Here is a 20,662-nt window from a genome sequence, read left to right on the forward strand (position 1 = left end):
AAGTAAGAAGCAAATATAACAGACACTAATCATGGAGGCGCCCGCGCGGTCACTTGCATTGCACGTCAGCTGGAGCGCATCTCATCCTCCTAACTTAACGAAACTCTGCGTATGCCTCACACAGATATGATAAATACATCAAATACACAAAGCTTGAAATGTCTTCAAACGAAATAATTCAAAACGAAAAGAAAAAGTCTACTCTCTGATTATGTCTTTATGTGCATTTCTCTCTAGGTGCGTTCACTACAAATATGGCGATCGTCAACTTCATCTTTGCAGTCGACACTGTCAGAAAACACTAGTTTATTGATAAAAATCAATGCACGCATCACCGGATTTACAAACACATCTTGCTTGTTGCACGCACACATATTATGTCGAAAAAACGAAATATTATGTTGAAATAACATTATTATTAATAATACATCTTTTAGAATATTTGATTAAATGCTGATTGTTGCGCTTGTTCAATTTAATAAAATTAAAACTTTAATTGTGATAATTAAAATAATTGAAAATTAAATATTTAGTGGCCAAGTTTTGCTAATTTATTATTATATGCCTATTGCCTATATTAAGTAGGTCATATTAAGACAAGGCATATATTAAGTTATTTTAGCTGTTATGAGAAAAATAAATCTAACGAAATCTAAAATCTAAATCTAATAAATCTAAAAAAAAAATTCTAACGCCAATTCAACATGCCAGAATAAAACCTGATTTTTGAACAATGCGTAATGCCACTCGGCCTGGTGTGCCAAAACACTATTTAAACTTCAATGTTTAATTCAAAACAATCTCAAAACGCGTTGTGACATTTTTTTTAAAGCAGTAGCCTAGCCTATATACATTAAGGGCATTGAAACCAGGATCTTAACTAAAACGCGTTCCGCGTAGTCTCTCAAAAATTATGCCACACTACTCCATGTATTTTTTTTTTTAAGGAGTGCTTTTGAAATCACTATAAATTACTATGCAATTGTATCGCTCACGAGAGCTCTTCATTTATCTATTTCCTCAATAGAATAGTAAAAATATTCAGCGTCATTGCTCCTAATATCGTCTCTATTTTTAACTTTTGATTCTATTTTTTTCAGTTCTAAAATTGATTCTATCTTTGGTTCTATTCTGTTGTAGCCTAATAGGCCTATTTATATATATGAAAAATGTGCCTATTAGGCTTAGGGTTTTATATTTAACCCACTTACATTTTAAAATACGGCAATTGCTGCTGTTTTGCACAATGTCCCTTTGCGCCACCTGGCGGTCATTTCGGGAACGACTTTGAAATGCGGCTGGTTTATTTTCGCCGCGGTGATTTCGCCGCGGCGGCTGGCGCGGCGGTAATAGGCATTCTGGTTGTCCACCATCTGTAGTTAATAGTCTCTTATTGGCCTGTTTAGCTGAGTATTAAAAACCCACGTTATACAGATCCTTAATATTTATGATATTAAATGGCATTCTGGTTGTCCACCATCTGTATAAACAATTCAGCATCTTCTTGTTGTTCAATCTCATGGACTTTTTTCTACAATCTTCTAGGTTTGCCTTTTTGTTGTGGTGTTTTGCACATGTGGCTAAAATGGTTCTTCCGCGAGCGCTCATTACACATTTTGCCATAAGCCGGACACTTCCTTGGCTCATGTACGTAACCACACCTCGTGCACTCTTCCTTCTCTTTCCCTGTGTGCTTGAAATTCGCCTGTCTGACAGTTAACTTTGTTCTCGTGATTTTGTTCACAGCCTCTTCTTCACTTTCATAATATGGCTTTGTGTTATTTCATTGGCACGACAGATATCCACTGCCTTTGCTAGGTTCAAACCCGTTTCCCTGAGAAGCCTAGCTCTCACGGTGTCATTGTTAACACCACAGACAATGCAACCTTTACTCAAGTCATCAGTTAATCGTCCACATTCACAGTCTTTCGCCTTATTCTTCAAGTGAGTCACGTGTGCATCAATGGTTTGGTTCGGTCCCTGTGCTCTGGTGAACATATGGAGTTAGGAGGCTTCAACTGCTCCATGGTTTTCCTCTGACACCATGTGATGTTTGTTGACTGTGTATTTTAATAATTCACTGAGACACCAGATTAATGCCACTAACTGTTTTACTCAACTTTTTTATTCACTATTAATTTACAAATTACAAATTACTTAATGTTTTAAAATGTTTTAAAATGGGATATAAAACTTGAGATTAAATATTAAGTCTGTGTATACAAATGAATATGAAATATATTGCTATGTGAATATAAATATTTATTAAATGTGCAATAAATAATAACAATTATGTAACAGGTGAGGTGTAATGTAATGCCACATGTAAAATCTGAAATATAAAAGTAATCAAGCTGTGCTAGCTGTGTCTCTGTAACGATGGTGACAGAGGCTCATGGGTAATGTAGAGGCTCATGGGTAATGTGGAGGCTCATGGGTAATGTGGAGGCTCATGGGTAATGCTGAGGCTCATGGATAATGCAGAGGCTCATGGGTAATGTAGAGGCTCATGGGTAATGTGGAGGCTCATGGGTAATGTGGAGGCTCATGGGTAATGCAGAGGCTCATGGGTAATGTAGAGTCTTCTGTTATCCAATCTGCTAAAAATTAGAACATGTTGGTGTAAGAAAAACACAGCAGACACAGTAGCTCAGGGTTAGAATGACTTTTACTTAAAAAAATATTTAATTTCCAGACTCAAAACTCTTGAGTCTGACTTTGGGAAGATGATAAATCCAATGTGTGTGCTAAAAGTTTAAAAGTGGCATCATCACTGAACAACAGTATTACTATATTTTACTGACCAGATCGATTCTTCCAAACACGTTGTGCTAGGATGTTCCCGTGCTGGTCTCTAAACATTGGAGACTTCAGTTCCCTTTCTTTCTTTTCTTTTTAGTCTAAATCTAAACACTAAATGATATATTTTGGGGAGGCATGTGCAGAGCCATTTTCTTTAAATTTAGGTAAATGGCATGATGAAAAACGTAACTTTTTCCAACTCATCAGCAATGGTGTTTGCCGCTTCCAGACATTCATTAAATTGTTTTAATGACTCTGATGCCATTTGTAGATGTTTTTTAAAGAGAAATAATTAAATGATAAAGTAAAAGCTCAAAGAAATACAATAAGGAAAGAGATAAACAAGAAAAAGAAAGAGAGATAGAGAAAGAGAGATGGCATTCACAGCTGATTTGTAACCAAAACGTCAAGATGCACTTACTTAGTTCCACATGAATTGCAAACAATCAACACGACTACTTATAAATATAAAAAAATGAAACAACACACTTAAAATTCACACCTTAGCTACGACTGTCAGGAAAACGCCTGGCCACGCCTCCCTTCTTCTTATCTTTCTTCATCTTCCTCTTGGTTCATTGCATTTCATTATTCAGCACCACAAGAACAGCACATGGTCAAATGGTGATACTGTTAACAACATTACCTTTATATAAATATATAAATCATGAAGGTTGAAGATGATAGTGTGTGCGGCTTGCCGTCTACCCATTGCGTTACTTGTTATGTTTTTATGGACTTTGCTGCTTCTACGTTGTCACTCGTTGATCGCTTATGATCGGCAACAACTTTTAGATATTCATCATGCCATGCCAAAGCTTCTCGGAACTTATCCCGATCTAAACAACTATGAGTTTTACTCACCCGGCCACCTATGCTGGCGTGTCTGTGAACTTCCATGCAGGAGACGCCGGCGGAGACGATTGAAAACGGGGAGCGTTGCGGTTCGGTTGAAGTCAGCCTGGGCACTGGGCTTCACCTCGGTGTCGAACTCCACCTCGTCGGATTCAATCCGGCATTATCACATTTTCGAAAGGCCGCGGACCAAAATCATCGTGGATTCGGTCGATTATCCCCTCTTCACCCTTCTGGCTGACTCGACGGATCTCTCCATGGCTCCGACGCAGGAATGTGAATCATCACAACCTGTGTTCACTTCGCAGAGCTTCCGACTCGTCACATGATCCACCGCAACTTAGGATGGCCATCGCCAACGTTCGATCTGTAGTAAACAAAACCTTCATCTGCAGCGACCTCATCTCTTCTAACAATCTGGACTATTTCTTCATGACGGAATCGTAGATAAAAGCAGGTGATATCAGTCCTTTTTCCGAACTGGTTCCCCCGGAGTATGACTTCTTTATCACTCCCCGGTTAACCGGCAGGGCAGGGGGACTTCAAGGGTTTTAAAACAATGTTCAGTATCATTTATTGTCAACGGCCACTTTTACGAGCTTTGAAGTCCAGGAAATTCATTCAAATTCCCTCTATCCTATTCTACTCTTGCTAATCTATCGTCCGCTTCATCTAGTAACTTTATCAATGAGTTTTCTGATCTCCTGGGGGATGCTTTGATGAGATATGACCATATTTTAATAACTGGTGATTTTAACATTCATGTATGCTGCCCTGCTAGCGCTTTAGCTTAAGACTTTTTAAATGTAATATCCTCTATAAATGTTGCTCAATGGGTAAATGGTCCCACACACTGTCACGGTCATACACTAGATCTAATACTGTCATACGGTCTATCGGTGGCTGATATTGAAATCAGTGACCTTCCACTCTCAGACCACAGACCAGTATTTTCTTCTACACTTCTTCCAGCTCCACCCAATACAGCACCATCTCATGTACGTTGGTCTCGCACCCTAACCTCACATTCCCAGGACATGTTTTCTGACCGGCACCTGGAGGCTGATAATGCTCTAATGTCTGGCTCCTTTACTCCAGATTTAGATGTTAGTGAACTAATACAAGACTTTAATGATAAATGCTCCAACATTCTTGACTCCATCGCACCTTGCAAGCTCATCCATCACAAACATAAGTCTCAGCCATGGATAAAAGACATTACGCCAGCAGTGCAGACGGCTTGAACGAAAATGGAAGAAAGACATGCTCCAAATATCATTCGAGATGCTGACTGCCTCGTTAAATAATTTTCAAAAGGCAGGAAGGGCAGCAAAGATCAAATTCCTGTCTGATATCAGTAAGAGGAATTCACATTGCTCCAGAACTCTCTTTTCAACCATTGACTCTGTTCTTAACCCCTCTGTTAAATCACAGTTTATCATTTCTCAATCAGCTGGCACCCGATCCTATTTTTTCTTGGGTATAGTGGAGCGAATTCGAGCTGGTTTCCCTCCAGACATGCAGGGAAATAACTTTGAAATTAAAGTCCACCTTCTCTCCCCAAGATATTCTTCCCTCTCGCTTTTTAAAACTGGTTATCGATACTGTTGGATCTGACTTTCTGAACATTATCAACAATTATCAACTGTTTTAAAGTCGCCACTGTGACTCCCATTCCTAAGAAGCCCTCACTTGATCCTGCTGTATATGAGAATTATAGACTTGTATCCAACCTGCCATTCATATCTAAAATTCTAGAACAATCTGTTTTTATGCAGCTGCAGAATTATTAGCTCATTCACTCTATCTCTGACATCTTTCAGTCTGGCTACAAACCGCTTCACAGCACTGAGTCTGCTCTTCTAAAAGTCCTCAATGATATCCTCATGACTACTGATGCTGGGGACACTGTAGCCCTGGTGCTATTAGATCTGAACTCAGCATTTGATTTCGTTGATCATAAGATCCTTTTATCTCGACTGGCACTCACACATCCTCAGCGACCCACCTCACCTGTGGTGTGCCCCAGGGATCGGTCCTGGCACCGCTACTGTTCTCTCTGTATATGTTACCCCTGGGAACTATCATGAGTAGATTTGGTGTGTCATACCCCTCACAACCAACGTAAAAAATTGGGTTTTTATCTTGATAGCAGTCTTAAATTAAACAAACAAATTAACAGCACAGTTAGCGCTAGTTTTTATCACCTTCGCCGGTGTCACAATCGAGACTCCCGCGGTTCCTCCTGCTCACCACCAGAGGGAACCCTCTCCTGAATATTAAACCATTTGAACTACATTTCCCACATACCTGGCACTAATTACCTTGCATCTGACCTTCATCAGTGGACTATTTAAGGTGCTTTCAGACTCTCCCTCATTGCGAAGTTTTGTATTTACCCTGGTGATCAACTCTGAGCGTTTCTTCCCGTGGATTACTTTTGGACTGTCTATTCTCGTCTTGATTCTTTGCTGCCTGCCCTGGACTATATTCTATACTGGACTGATTTCTGTAAGTTTGCTGCCTGCCCTGACCTTATGCCTGTTTCTGGATTACGAGTTGCCTTATCTCTAATGTTGTGTTTGCTGGTGATTTGACCCCTGATTGTACGACCAAGATTATAATAAAACTGCAAATGGATCCTCACTCTCCTGAAGCTTCATTACAGCCGGCTAGCCAAAGTTAAATCATTTTTAAGTAGAGACAGCATCGAGACAGTCATTCATGCTTTCATTTCCACACGACTGGACTCCTGTGACTCACTATATGTTGGGCTTCCTCTGTCTGCAATCTCTCGTATTCAAATGGTCCAAAACGCGGCTGCCCGTTTGCTCACCGCCAGCTCAAGGTTATCGAGCTTTTGCAGTGGCTGGCCCTCAGTTGTGGAATAACCTCCCACTATATGTTAGACCTGTGTCTACACTAGCTGAATTTAAATCTGTGCTTAAAACTCATCTTTTCTCTTGTGCTTTCAATTCTTTGTAATTCTACTGCGTTTCTTGTCTTCATTTTTATTTTTATTTTTTCTAGTTATTTTTGCCTTTTCTGTTTTTTTTTTCATGTACTGCACTTTGGCCAACCGAGGTTGATTTTAAATGTGCTTTATAAATACATTATTTGATTTGATATAAATCATGATATAAATCATGGTTTTATCATCTGCAGTGCTTTTAAAACATTTTCAGCTTTTTTTTTTTTTTTTTTTTTACTTTGTTACAAGATTTATTTATAATTTAAAGTATTTTTTTTTAAATAAGATTAATTATTTTGATCTTTACTTTCCAATATGGCTTTTTTTGGAAAAAAAAGCACATCAAATAGTACAACAAATAGTATTTGTACAAAATACTGTCACAGATGGAACAGGAGTCAGACAGGTGGTAAGTGAAATGTAGCTTTATTTACAGAAACACGGAACCAGATGGAGATATGGTGAGTATGCAAGCAGATGATAATCAGGCAGAAACTTAACTGAAGAATAATCAAAGTCTCTGTTTTCAAATGGAGGATGGAAGACCTCAGGAGGATGGCTGATGACTGAAGAAGGCAGACGGAACTTCGGATGAATCACAGGTGAGTAGCAGGTAAGTAGCATTAGGGAGGCTGTGTGTCATGTAGAGACGAGACCAGACAATGAGTATGAGTAGAGGATCTGAATATAAAGGGTGGTGGAATGATGAGATGCAGGTGATGATGATTAGTACTCTGGAGATGATGAGCGAGTGGGAGGAGTGAGAACGAGTGGGAGGAGTGAGTGAATCTGGTGGAACCCTGACAAGTACACACGACACTGTCATTATTAACAGCAGCACTAGAGGGCGCTTGACTTTAAAATGTAACTATAGGTGGTAATAAGCACATACGACCTTCTCTATTAATCACTTTCACCCTCTTTTATCCAGTCTAAAGAACTCTGTTCAACAAAAGCACTGCCCACTTACAAGATTATGAAACAACAAAACTTACAAGAACTCATTTATTTATTTATTTATGTTTATTTATGTGTGTATATGTTTATGTATCAAGCTGTGGCAGAGGGGGCGTGGTTTAGCACGGCCTGCAATCAGAAGAACTGTCGGAAGATCAGCTTGATGTGAGTTGGGGAATGAGGGAATGATTAACACCTGTTTATAATTCCAGTAATTGGCGTGGAGAGAGCGGATAAAAGCCGCGGGCTTCTCAGAGAGAGAGAGAGAAGTCTGGGTCTCCACGTGACACACGAACACGCTGTTCCTGTCAAAGCCAAGAGATTATTTAATACTGTCTGTTTTGTTTTGTTTTGCCTTCTGCCAAGGCGATCGCGCTCTGTGCGCCTGTTTGTTTATTGTCTTATCTGAGTAAATAAAAGAGACCCAGACCTGCCGACCCTGTCCATCTCTTTCATTTGATGTCTGAACTATCTACACTGGTGCCGAAACCCAGGAAGGAAGATGGACCAGAGTACCGCTGCCAGCCAGTCTCCCTCACCTGTATCGCCGCTTGCGGACGTTATTAACACCCTCGTGGCCCTCCAGCATGCGTAACACCAGGCCCTCGTCGGGATGCGAGCAGATATGGAAAGACGTTTTGAGCTCCTGGCGCAGGGCCAACATGAGGGCCGCGAGAGGTTCTGGAGCTGGGCAGACCGGGAGGTTCGGACCGAGCCACCCCCTCTCTCCCTGAGCAAGATGGGTCCAGGAGACGACCCGGAAGTCTTCCTGGACCTTTTTGAGAAGGCAGCAACATCGGCGGCGTGGCCAACCGACCAGTGGCCCCTGAGGCTAATTCCCCTTCTCACCGGGGAAGCCCAGGTGGCTGCCCACCAGCTACCGGTCCAGAACCTCCTGGTCTTCACTGATCTGAAGAGGGCCATTCTCCAGCGGGTCGGCCGTAGCCCAGAGGAACATCGTCAGTGCTTCAGGCCCTTCGTCAGACCCTTCCTCTTCGCCCAGCAGCTCCGGGACTCCTGCCGCAAGTGGCTGTTGGCCGACGGACGCAACGTCGAGGGAATCATCGACCAGGTGGTACTGGAACAGTTTATCTCCCGCCTGCCCAAGAAGACTGCAGAATGGGTCCAGTGCCACCGCCCGACGTCGCTGGAGTCGGCCATCCAACTGGCCGAGGATCAGCTGGTGGCGTGGTCGGGTCGGCACTTCTCTCCCCAACAGCTCTCTCTCTCTCTCTCTGTTTCTTCCTCTCTCTCTGTGTCCGCAGGTTCCCCAGACACCCCTACCTCAGCACGACCGGTCCCTACTCCACGGTCCCACCCGCCGTTCTCCCACAAAGGTCCGTACCAGCCCAGGGACTCCGGGGCGCCAGTCTCAGAAGCCCCGCGGCTTCCTCCGCTTCCTCCACGCAAACCTCAATCCCCATCTCCGGCCACTAGGGTGGCGGTGAAGTCCGGGCCAACCTGCTGGAGGTGCGGCGATCCGGATCATACTTCCGAAAGCTGCCCGGTTATGGAGGTGGGGACAGTGGTCCGGGTCCCGGACCCCCAGCGGGTTGCCCCCGATCAGGCCGGCCGGTACCAAATACCGGTGAGTATCGGGGGGGTACCTATCGAGCTCTGGTGGATTCAGGTTGTAACCAGACCTCCAACCACCAAAGCTTGATACTGCCGGGGGCATTGGATAGGAGCCGCACGGTTCAGGTCAGGTGTGTACACGGGGATGTGATGGGCTACCCTTTAATGCCGGCGATGATTAAATTTAGTGGTCAAAAACATAGAGTAGAGGTGGCTGTTAACCCGCACCTCGGACATCCGCTGATTTTGGGAACCAATTGGCCTGCTTTTTCTGATTTGACGAGGGCTTTATGTGCGGATGTCTCTTGCGCCAAAAAGCATTGGGGTAAGGATAGGGTGATTCAGGTGGGAGAATCTGATCTGGGACCTGCCTGTCGACCTCCAGGAGAAATGAGCTCGGCAGGGAGACTAATTCTCTCTGTACACGATGATTTTCCTCTGGAGCAGTCGCAGGATGAGACGCTCAATGCATTCGATCAGGTCCAGGCTATTGACGGACAGATGCTCCACCCTGACCGCCCCATCACTTACCCTTATTTTGCAATTATAAAAGACAGGTTGTACCAAGTGTCGCAAGACACTCAATCAAAAGAGGTTACAACCCAGTTATTAGTTCCAAAAGGCACATTCAAATCCAATGGCCGGGCATTTAGGTCACGTAATGACACTAACTCGCCTCATGGCCCGATTCTTTTGGCCGGGTATTCACAGTGATGTACGTAAATGGTGCGCGCCGTGCCGTGAATGGCAACTTGTAAATGCTCCGGTCACTCCAGAAGCTCCTTTGAGTCCACTTCCATTAATGCAGGTCCCGTTTGAACGGATTGCGATGGACCTCTTCGGGCCATTAGAGTGATCGGCACAATGACATCGTTTTGCATTAGTCATCGTAGACTATGCAACACGATATCCGGAAGCAGTGGCGCTCCACAACATATCAGCAAAGAGTGTTGCGGACACCCTCTTCCATTTAATCTCCCGCGTGGGGATCCCCAAAGAGATCCTCACGGACCAGGGCACGGCGTTCATGTCACACACGTTGCGCGAACTGTATGAATTATTGGGCATTAAATTGATCCAAACCAGCGTCTATCACACACAAACAGACGGTCTGGTGGAGCGATTTAATCGCACGTTGACATTCATGATTCGGAAGTTTGTTCACGAGGACGCCAAAAATTGGGATAAGTGGCTGGAACCCCTTTTGTTCACGGTACGTGAGGTCCCGCAAGCCTCCACGGGGTTTTCCCCCTTCGAGCTCCTTTACGGCCGCCAACCCCAGTGGGGTGCTGGACGTCGTTAACCCTCTGAGGATTTTCTTCACATTGTAGCACTATAAACTTAAATTTCTCCGTCATTTATGGTCATACAGAAAAAAGAAATATAAAAAAAGAATCTTTGATATTTCTACTTTTGTATGTGTCCACTTACAATCAAATCAAAACATTGTGCTTTTGTAAAATAAAGAAAATAATCAGGGTGTGCGTTCTGCCTCTCCGTCGCGGTGAACTTTGTTTTCTTGAGCACGTCTATAAACTGAAACAAAACTCAGCGAATACTTGTCACACATTTATGAGCCATATACCTTTATAAACATATAAGTGTGTACTTTTAAATGATCGAATTCAAAACGAAAACAAATATTCTCTGTTTAAGTAATTTGTATAAAACCAACAAGATGTCCAGCTTCTCAAACGCTTGCTCATTAGATTTAATTTGGCCACGCCCACTCGCGCAAAAGAGATTGACATGCAAATCTCCACATGGAACGCGAACTCGCTCATAACCTCAACAACAAAACACCACTTCACTTCACTTCACTTTTCGTCGAGTTTGAAAGACGCGCCTGAGCTTACATTGGATTTAGGCTACCTCAGAAGAAGAAGAACGCGATTTGAAGACAAGAAAGATGTAAGGTAAGAAATTCTTACATATTAGTTTGTTATTGTTGCATAAATGTCACATTGCAGTTGAACTGTTGCTAGATATATGGGGGAATAATATAATATTTAGACCCGTGTTTACTAGGGCTGTACTGTCCTAGTCGATTAGTCGATTAATTGGTCGATACGTTCTGGTTCGACCAAAATTCTGATTGGTCGATTTTCTGCCGCGTTTATTTCATCAGTTTTGCCGCGCTGAGGCGCGCTCATTTCATCAGGTGGAAAGCACTAACTGCTAATGGGGGTGTTTTCAGAGTACCCTTGTTTCACTGTAAGAGTCTGTCTTCAAAACACCCCCCTTGTTTTCATCTTTTTTGGATTAGCCCAACCCAAGAGAGAGCGTCGAGCATAGAAGGTTTGATGCTGAATATTATTTATTTAATTGTGAGAGTGTTTAATAGTCAGTCCTCTTCTAACATGTCAACAACAAAGAAATCGACAGTGTGGCAGCATTTTGTTAAAATTGATAACAGGAAAAAGGTCGAATGCAAAGTTTGCAAGCAAGTTTTCCACAGCTCGACGACAAACATGACATATCATCTAAAAGTGGTAAGCTCACTTGTCTGCGTTAGCTTGCCCTGTCTGTTTTGAGTAGGCTATATGAACATATCAGAATTTGCATATTTCAATGTTTTAGTGTGATAACCTAACTTTTTTATTTTTTATTTGGAGCCTAATGCGCAATTGCGCTGTGCTGTTGGTTGTGTTAGTTTTGAGCCTATTTTTCAGTTATGCACTTTATTTCGTTTCTGCTCTTGATCTGGTTTGTTGCACGGTGAAATGATAGTGTCTGACAGTTATAACTTATTATTATAACATATGACAAAAATAATTGTCTAAATTATGTTGCATATTCCTCAACAGTTCTTGTGATGATATCACTAGTTGACAACATAGTACTATTTTCGGAAATCATAAGCTATGATATTGCGCAGGTGCACGTGATGCAGCGCTGTCAGAGCTGACAGACTCAAGTGTCAGACTCATTTCAGTGCAAAATAATTAGGTCAAAAACGATTTAATATACTGCAAATAGCCTACTAGTTGTTTGTTTATTTATGATTCATTTAGGCGGACAACAAGGCTACCAAGTACTGCGCACAGTGCGCATCTAATTAATTTAACTTTTTTTTTTCTAACGTCATTTTTAGTCGATTTTAGTCGATTTTTAGTCGAAAATTTCAGGACTTCAGTCGACCAAGATTTTCTTTGGTTGAGTACAGCCCTAGTGTTTACTGTTACTGTGTTTGTGGATATCTGCTCAAACGTAGATATGTATATGGTAACCATAATGTTTTATATTTGACAGGATCGCGTTTGAATGTATCATATTTTGCAGCGCGATCGCGTTTGAATGTATCATATTTTGCAGCGCGATCGCGTTTGAATGTATCATATTTTGCAGCGCGATCGCATTTGAAATTATCTCATTTCATATCATCATAACGAATGGAAACATTTGAAGTAACATGATAATCAATATATTTTTCTCTAGCTTAGTTGTTACTGAAACTGTTATTATTATTACTGAAACTGTGTACTGAAATTGTTATTATTTTATCCAGCACTGCGCATAGCTTATGCCTACAAGGCACAACAAACCTGGTGTTCATTATATTATATATTGTTGGAAACATTTGTGTGTGTGTGTGTGTGTATTCTGTAAATTTTAAAAAGCAATTTTAACCAGAAAAATCTAATATTTATTTCCAAAATCGTGCAGGCCTTTCTCTTGATTTCAGTATGTTCACTTTTTTTTTTTCAGGGCCCAGATGCCACTGAGGTCTTCAACATTCACATGAGTCTCTGTACATGAACATGGTAAAGTGAAAATCAAACACCTTGGAAATGAAAGGTATGTACAATGTTTTTAGGAATGACACAAAGGTCTCTGTCTTTGGATCATTGTTTTCAATAAGTGCTTTTTTTGCATTTGTTGTGTATCTTTGGATTATGTTGTGTTGTAAATAAATCCAAACAATTTAATCTGTTAACCGTTGCCAGTGCGCCCGCGCACTGAAGCGTTATTTATTTATTTAATTCAAAATTACTATCAGATTTAATGTTATACCTTGACAAACTATACATAATTAAAAAGATATAATACTCAAGTTTCAGTATTTGACCACTATTGTATTCTGAGAAACTCATAGTGACAGTTATGTCTTAATTTGTGTCAGGAGTTATGAAATGAAAAAATGAGTCGATACCTTTAATATGAATTATGCGCGTCAGCCGCTTTCATTCATAAAAAACTCTGTGCTGTCGTCATGACAGCGATACACAAAACAACGTCCCTCAGGGCTTTAGCTCAAAAATGTGCAGATTTGGAGAAATATTGATAGATTCTCATAGATTTACATCATATTTCTATAGACAGGAATAATATTTATTGAATTTATACCCAAATGCGTCGATGTAATCTTTATGAGCGTTTGGTACTCTGATACTGTGTTTTCAATTCATACCAATAGCCTGAGGGCGCTACATGCACAATAATAGTCCATATATAGAACATGAAGAAGAGCCATGATCATGTGACATTCCAGGACGTCACTGATACACACAAAGCTACAGAGATCGCGCTGTAACATGCAGATAAAGATGTTTTGAAGACAATAAACATGATTGCAATGATATTTGAGTTACCTGTGTTTTTCAAGCCATGCCAGGTATTTTCATAATAATAGATTATATTTATAATGTAATGCTAATCTGTATAGACTATCATTGTGCAGAACACTATCCAATAGTATATTTTCTGTCTGATTTTTTTATCTGAAGCCAAATTAGATCACAGAAGATTATTTAAAATACTCGACTTGCGTTATGAAGTAAGTTTGGAGCACAAACATGGTTTTAATCTCATAAATTGTCGTGTATTGATGGTGTGCTAAGCTAACATGCTAGCTAGCCCTAGGTGCACCTGCCACCTAGAAGTTATACTTTTATTATTTTTTGAATGCTTACTGAAATGTTTCTTTATTCAAGAAATGCATTTGATACAGTTTAAAATGTGAGGTGAACTTTGAGAAAAGAAATTAGGGACTGAAACCATATGAATAGCCTGTGAATAGCCAGTCGTTAGTAACTATAATGCAGACAAAAGAAATGCATATTTAGAGCCATAACCAGGCTGGAGAGGTGTGAATGTGTGCATGGGGAGACTGACACTGAATGGGGATTGTTTTGCAAAACAATAGAGACAATATACTGGATAGATGGTTAGAAGATGACAATAAACATCAGTAGCATTTTAGCGTCAAATCAAAATAAAGTCATTTGACATGGTCTTGAAAAACATTTAACTAAATACAGAGTTTTGGACTTATTATCTTCAGATTTTAAACATAAAATGTTTAGACGTGGCTTTAGCTGTAGTGCATTTCTAGATTGCTACAGTGCCAACTTCAATTTTATTTTCATGAGGATGTTTCATAAAAATTAATTTCTAATAACTTTACAAAACTTTGAAGCTATTTATAACAATTTTTTTCATTATGACAATAATTCTACATTTACAATAAACTGCCAGGTGTCAGCTTTCAAACGAGATCATACTTGTGCTTTTAGTGCAAAGGGTTCATGAACTGTATCTGTTTCAGTTTGGGTATGTCATTTCTGGGGATTTTTCAAAAGTGGGGTTGCAGCTTAACAGGTTAAAAGCCATTCTTTTTTAAATCTCCTCATTTACAGTATTGTGCAAGGTTGCTCAGAATGACAGGGCCTGATAGCTCCTAATAGGGCCGTTAGGGAGGGTCTTTGTCTTTCTCAGGTGTGAAAAGCTTACATATTAATGACCTCCGCATAAAGCTTTTTCACACAAAACACGTCGTAAAAATTTTAAATCAATATATTGTCTTATCTGAATGAGCAGTCCGGGTGATTTTTCACATAGTTTTAGAGCAAATATTCTAGGCTACGTCATACAATTTTCAAAAGTCTTGTGAAGAAATAATCAGTATGAGTTTCATGGCCTTATTTCAGTGAGAATTTTTTTTTGTATTTTCACAAACCACGCATAAATGTCATTATCTCAAAACTACAAACTTTTACATACATGCTGCTGATATATTATTGTAGCAGAGTTTGTGCTGAATATAGTGTAATTAGACTTTAGCCATGAAAATGTCACAAGTAACAGAAATAATCAGAAATGTCAGAGCATGTCAGAACACCTCCAGGGCCCAGAAAACAGCTCAGACCTCAGAGGGTTAAGGAGACTTGGGAGGACGGACCGTCAAACAGCACAAACGAAATTCAGTATGTCCTGGACCTGCGAGCAAATCTCCACACTTTAGGGTGGCTCTCTATGGAGAATTTGCTCCAGGCCCAGGACAAACAAGCTCGACTGTACAATAGGGGAACCAAGCTTTGCACCAGGAGATAAAGTACTCGTATTACTCCCAACGACTAGCTCTAAATTATTGGCAAAGTGGCAAGGGCCCTTTGAGGTCACACGACGCATTGGTAATCTCAAATATGAGGTTCGTCGTTCAGACAGAGATGGAGCATGTCAGATTTACCATCTAAACCTCCTTAAAAAGTTGAACGAAGTACAGTCAGCGATGCTTGCGACGGTGATTGGCGAGAAGGAGGATCTCGGGCCAGAGGCGAATGTTAAACGCCAATCCCTCGCTCTGGCTCCTAGTGGAGACCACCTCTCTCCGTCACAGCTCGCTGACGTAGCCAAGTTGCAAAAGGAATTCTCTGAACGTGTTCTCGCCTCTGCCTGGCCGCACAAAGTTAATTCAGCACCATGTTGAGACTGAGCCAGTCGTGGTAGTTTGCAGTCGGCCTTATAGACTGCCTGAACACAAGAAAAAAGTTGTTCAGGAAGAATTGGAGTCAATGCTCAAATTGGGGGTAATCGAGGAGTCCCACAGCGACTGGGCTAGCCCGATAGTCTTGGTTCCCAAGACCGACGGCTCCATCCGGTTCTGTGTCGACTACAGAAAAGTCAATGCCATGTCAAAGTTTGACGCGTATCCAATGCCTCGGGTAGACGAGTTGCTTGATCGGCTAGGCACTGCTCGATTTTATTCGACATCGGATTTAACTAAGGGATATTGACAGATCCCCCTGTCACCATTATCCAAAGAGAAAACTGCCTTTACTACGCTGTTTGGATTACACCAATTTTTGACCCTTCCTTTCGGCTTGTTCGGGGCTCCCGCAACCTTCCAGCGCCTCATGGACCGGATCCTCCGGCCCCACACTGCATGCCGCTGCTTACTTGGACGATATCGTCATTTACAGTAATGACTGGCAGCGGCATATGGAGCATGTGCGGGCGGTCCTGAGGTCGCTGAGGCAAGCGGGGCTCACGGCCAACCCGAAGAAGTGCGCGATTTGGCGAGTAGAAGTTAGGTATCTGGGCTTCCACTTGGGCCACGGGCAGGTGCGTCCCCAAATTGACAAGACTGCAGCAATTGCGACGTGCCCGAGGCCCAAGACCAAAAAGGAGGTGAGACAGTTCCTGGGGCTGACGGGATATTATCGCAGGTTTGTACCTGAATATTCGGACGGCTCCCTGGCCTGAGTCGGGCGGTGGGGGTATGTGGCAGAGGGGGCGTGGTTTAGCACGGTCTGCAGTCGGAAGAACTGTCGGGAGATCAGCGTGATGTGAGTTGGGGAATGAGGGAATGATTAACACCTGTTTATAATTCCAGTAATTGCCGTGGAGAGAGCGGATAAAAGCCGCGGGCTTCTCAGAGAGAGAGAGAAGTCTGGGTCTCCACGTGACACACGCGCACGCTGTTCCCGTCGAAGCCAAGAGATTAATACTGTCTGTTTTGTTTTGTTTTGCCTTCTGCCAAGGCGATCGTGCTCTGTGTGCCTGTTTGTTTATTTTCTTATCTGAGTTAATCAAAGAGACCCAGACCAGATCTCCTTCATTTGATGTCTGAACTATCTACACAAGCCTTTTTAAACCATCTAACACACATGTTGGTGCTGTCACGCTTGTTGCAGAAATGATCTATTTAGTGGTGAGACTGCAGTGAAAAGCAAACCCACTTGTCTTTGAAGTACTTTATTCTTGCAAGAAGGCCTTAGTACAGTTAATTCCCGTATAAGGTAATGCTTGGGACTTTCATTAACGTAAGCTTGTGAAAGCACATATTCAGATTATCTACAGATCGTATCACCCTTGTCTTATGCAGCACACACACCAAAAGCTCTATATGAAAAGTTCCTGTTTCAGCCCCTTTGTCCTCTCTTCGGCTTCACACCTTTTCTATCTGTGAAGCAAGAGATGCTCCAAGCTCTCTTCAAAAACACATGTGGTTTAAACACCCCTAAACATGTCATGTAACTATAGCTACACACATACACTCTCTTCCTATGACCCTTAAGTTCGCAGGCCAAGCTCAAACTAGGCTTTAGTTTGAGCTCGCCCTGCAAATTCAACACATCTTCATTTGAACATTTTATTTCATTTTCAACCAGCTACTTTTCACACATTCTCTTTTATTTCGAGAACAACTATTGCAACTATTAACAAATTGTAGCATCTATACATCTGTAGAGGAAAGTTGAGTGTCACTCAGAGTCAAGACCATTCAAGACCACAGAGCAAAATCCTCAGTGTTAAAGTACACAGTTCAGAGTCTATATGATCCCAATCTACAGAGAGGACAAAGTTACACTGGTATAGTGTCACTATATAGCAACGCATTTAAACACTCGGTTGGTCAGATGAAAGGAAGTTAATAACCACAGGAGGAGCTGATGATGTTTAAAGGAGGAGCTGTAACTATATATAATGAAGAGCAAGACTGACAGAAACAGAAAATGGCTGATAAGTGTGATCTGTGTCTGCTGGGACTGATCATTCTCTCTTCACTTCTCACAGGTAAAGAAATCTGTATTTTCTCTAAAGACATTTAGTGGAATTAGTCTGGAAAGAGTTCATTTGAACATGCTCAGTTTATTCTTGCACACATTCACGTTGTGATCTCAGAGTTGTGTATTGATACACACAGATCATACTGTATTATTCCTGATACTGGACATAGTGTCACTCAAACATCTGATGATGAAGAATTATCTTCATATTAAGAGTGTGTCAGTGATTTGAACAGCTCTCTGATAAAGACTAATAGTTTATTCTGGAGAGTGTGTTGTTTGCTTTAAGTCAGGAAAAAATACTATGATTTAAAACTGCTTTTTATGCTGGTGTGTTTTATGGTTTCATTTATTAATATATATCATAATGATCACTGAGATATACTGTGTTTCAGGAACCAGTGGAGTGACTAAGACTCATGTGTTCATCAGTTCTGGTGAAAATGTATCTCTGTCCTGTAATGTTCTTTCTGACTGCAAATCAGCTGTATGGGAAAAAAACGAGAACAGTGATTCAGGGTTAGAAGATTCAGTAGTTGAACTGATTTATCGAGGGATGAAGAATAAAGACACAGAGAGACATGAGAGACTGAGTCTGGAGTCTGACTGCTCTCTGAACATCAAGAACGTCACAGTAGAAGATTATGGATTATACAACTGCAGACAATATGTGAATGGAGAACAAGAACCTGTTGCTTTTGTTTTTCTGTATGTTCTTCATGGTAAGTTTATGATTATGTGATCAATTTAAAAAGTGCAGATTCTCCCTTTAAACTCAGATGATGATTGAAGAGTATGTGATTTGTGTCTTGTGTTCAGTTTCAGTGTCATCATCATCATCCTCATCATCATCATCATCATCTTCATCCTCACAGACTGAGATCAGTCCAGGCCGCTCTGTGACTCTCTCCTGTCAGTTGTATTCATATCTCTTCTGTGATGTTAGGGTCAGTTCTGAGGGACTTGAGCTGTTGTGGGTGAATCAGACTGGTGTTGATCTGAAGACAGACTCCAGATATCAGATATCATCATCATCAGCTCCAGATCGCTGTATCATCAGTCTGACTACAACACTCCTGAATGAAGATGACAACAGAGAGTGGAGATGTCAGCTTACTCACAGAAATCAGCTTGAGACCTCAGTCAGATACACTGTCAAGTATTCAGGTGAGAAAACACTCTTTTCTGACAGATTTGTGAAAACTTCCACAGATTGGCTCTACTCTTTCTGATGGCTTCATACGTTTTGGAGTTGTAAAATATCAGTGGTCAAAGTCATAAACTGCTTAACAATCCTTATAATTCCCAATATTGGCCTCCTACATGGGTCATACATGATATATTGCATAAATCAGAGTGTATTAAAGCCTAGTATGACCCATGTAGGAGGTCGGCTTTAGGAATTATAAGGCTTATGTCCTTCATTCAAACTGAAGGTTTATTTGCAGAAGCTCAACTGTGTTTCACTCTCATATAAACCAGGAATAAATTATACAGTAACACTGTAATACAGTTATACAGTAATACAGTACAGTCTCTTCTCAACTACTGCCACTGTAAACTGTGATGATGGAACACAAACTGCAGGTCATGATCGATATGAACATATGATGTTAATGTCCTACAGATGATGCGTCTGAACATTCATCTTCTGCATCTCCAGTCGCTTCACCAACACTGATTCCAGTCAGAAGCTCAAACTCTGAGAAGACATCAAGCCGAACTAAAGCAGCAGCTCCTACACAAGGTTCATGATCACATGATCACTGTATAAATAGATTTATCTTTGGTGAATGGCGATAGTCATTCTCCTCCTGACAGCTTGAGAGTGAAGTAAGAAGATAATAGATGACAGACTCGTGCACATATTCATCATTTCTGTGATGTGAAGCTGAAGTATTATGTGATGATGATGTTGTGTATATGTGTTGAACTGAACTAACAGACGTGATCCACAGATCCAGCTGATACAGCATCAGAAACTGAAGTCTGTGTGAATGCTGTATCATTATACAGAGGTACGACACGTTCATTTATACCAGGGGTTGGCAACCCAAAATGTTGAAAGAGCCATATTGGACCAAAAAAAAAAAAAAAAAAATCTGTCTGGAGCCGCAAAAAATTAAAAGCCTTATATAAGCCTTATAATGAAGGCAACACATGCTGTAAGTGTCTATATTAGCTTTATTAAGAAGGCTACAAATAACGTTACATAATGAGCATTCATGATTAAATGTTTATTTCCCTGCAGCGCATCCTGGAGAGAATGACGCACCACGTGACTACGGTGCTTTAAGTTTAACTTCCATTATAATTTTAATGTATTATGTTTCGTTTTATTTATTCGTGTATTATTTTTACAACGTTGAAAAACTTTAACCCTTTCACACGTAAGTTTAAAATATTCTGACTGACCCCCCCAGCGTGAGTTTTTCAAGGCGACCGTGTGTCGCTTTATGGTTTCCATGGTGACGCGTCATTGCGTGTCACGTGACACACCGCAGCAACAACAGAGCTGAATGAATGATGATCTGCTTTTATGTCATTTTTCCTTTTTTATTCAAAATATTCACAAATTTGTTAGATATGGCATGAAATATCTGATATTCCGATTGTCAAATATATGCAAGTGGAAGTGTTTTGTTGTTTAAACACCTTTATAACGATCGCGTTAGTTGAGCTGTATGCGCGATGGGCGCCGCCATCTTAG

The sequence above is a fragment of the Abramis brama genome, assembly GCF_963993115.1.
Source record: "Abramis brama genome assembly, chromosome: 1".
Lineage (NCBI taxonomy): Eukaryota > Metazoa > Chordata > Actinopteri > Cypriniformes > Leuciscidae > Abramis > Abramis brama.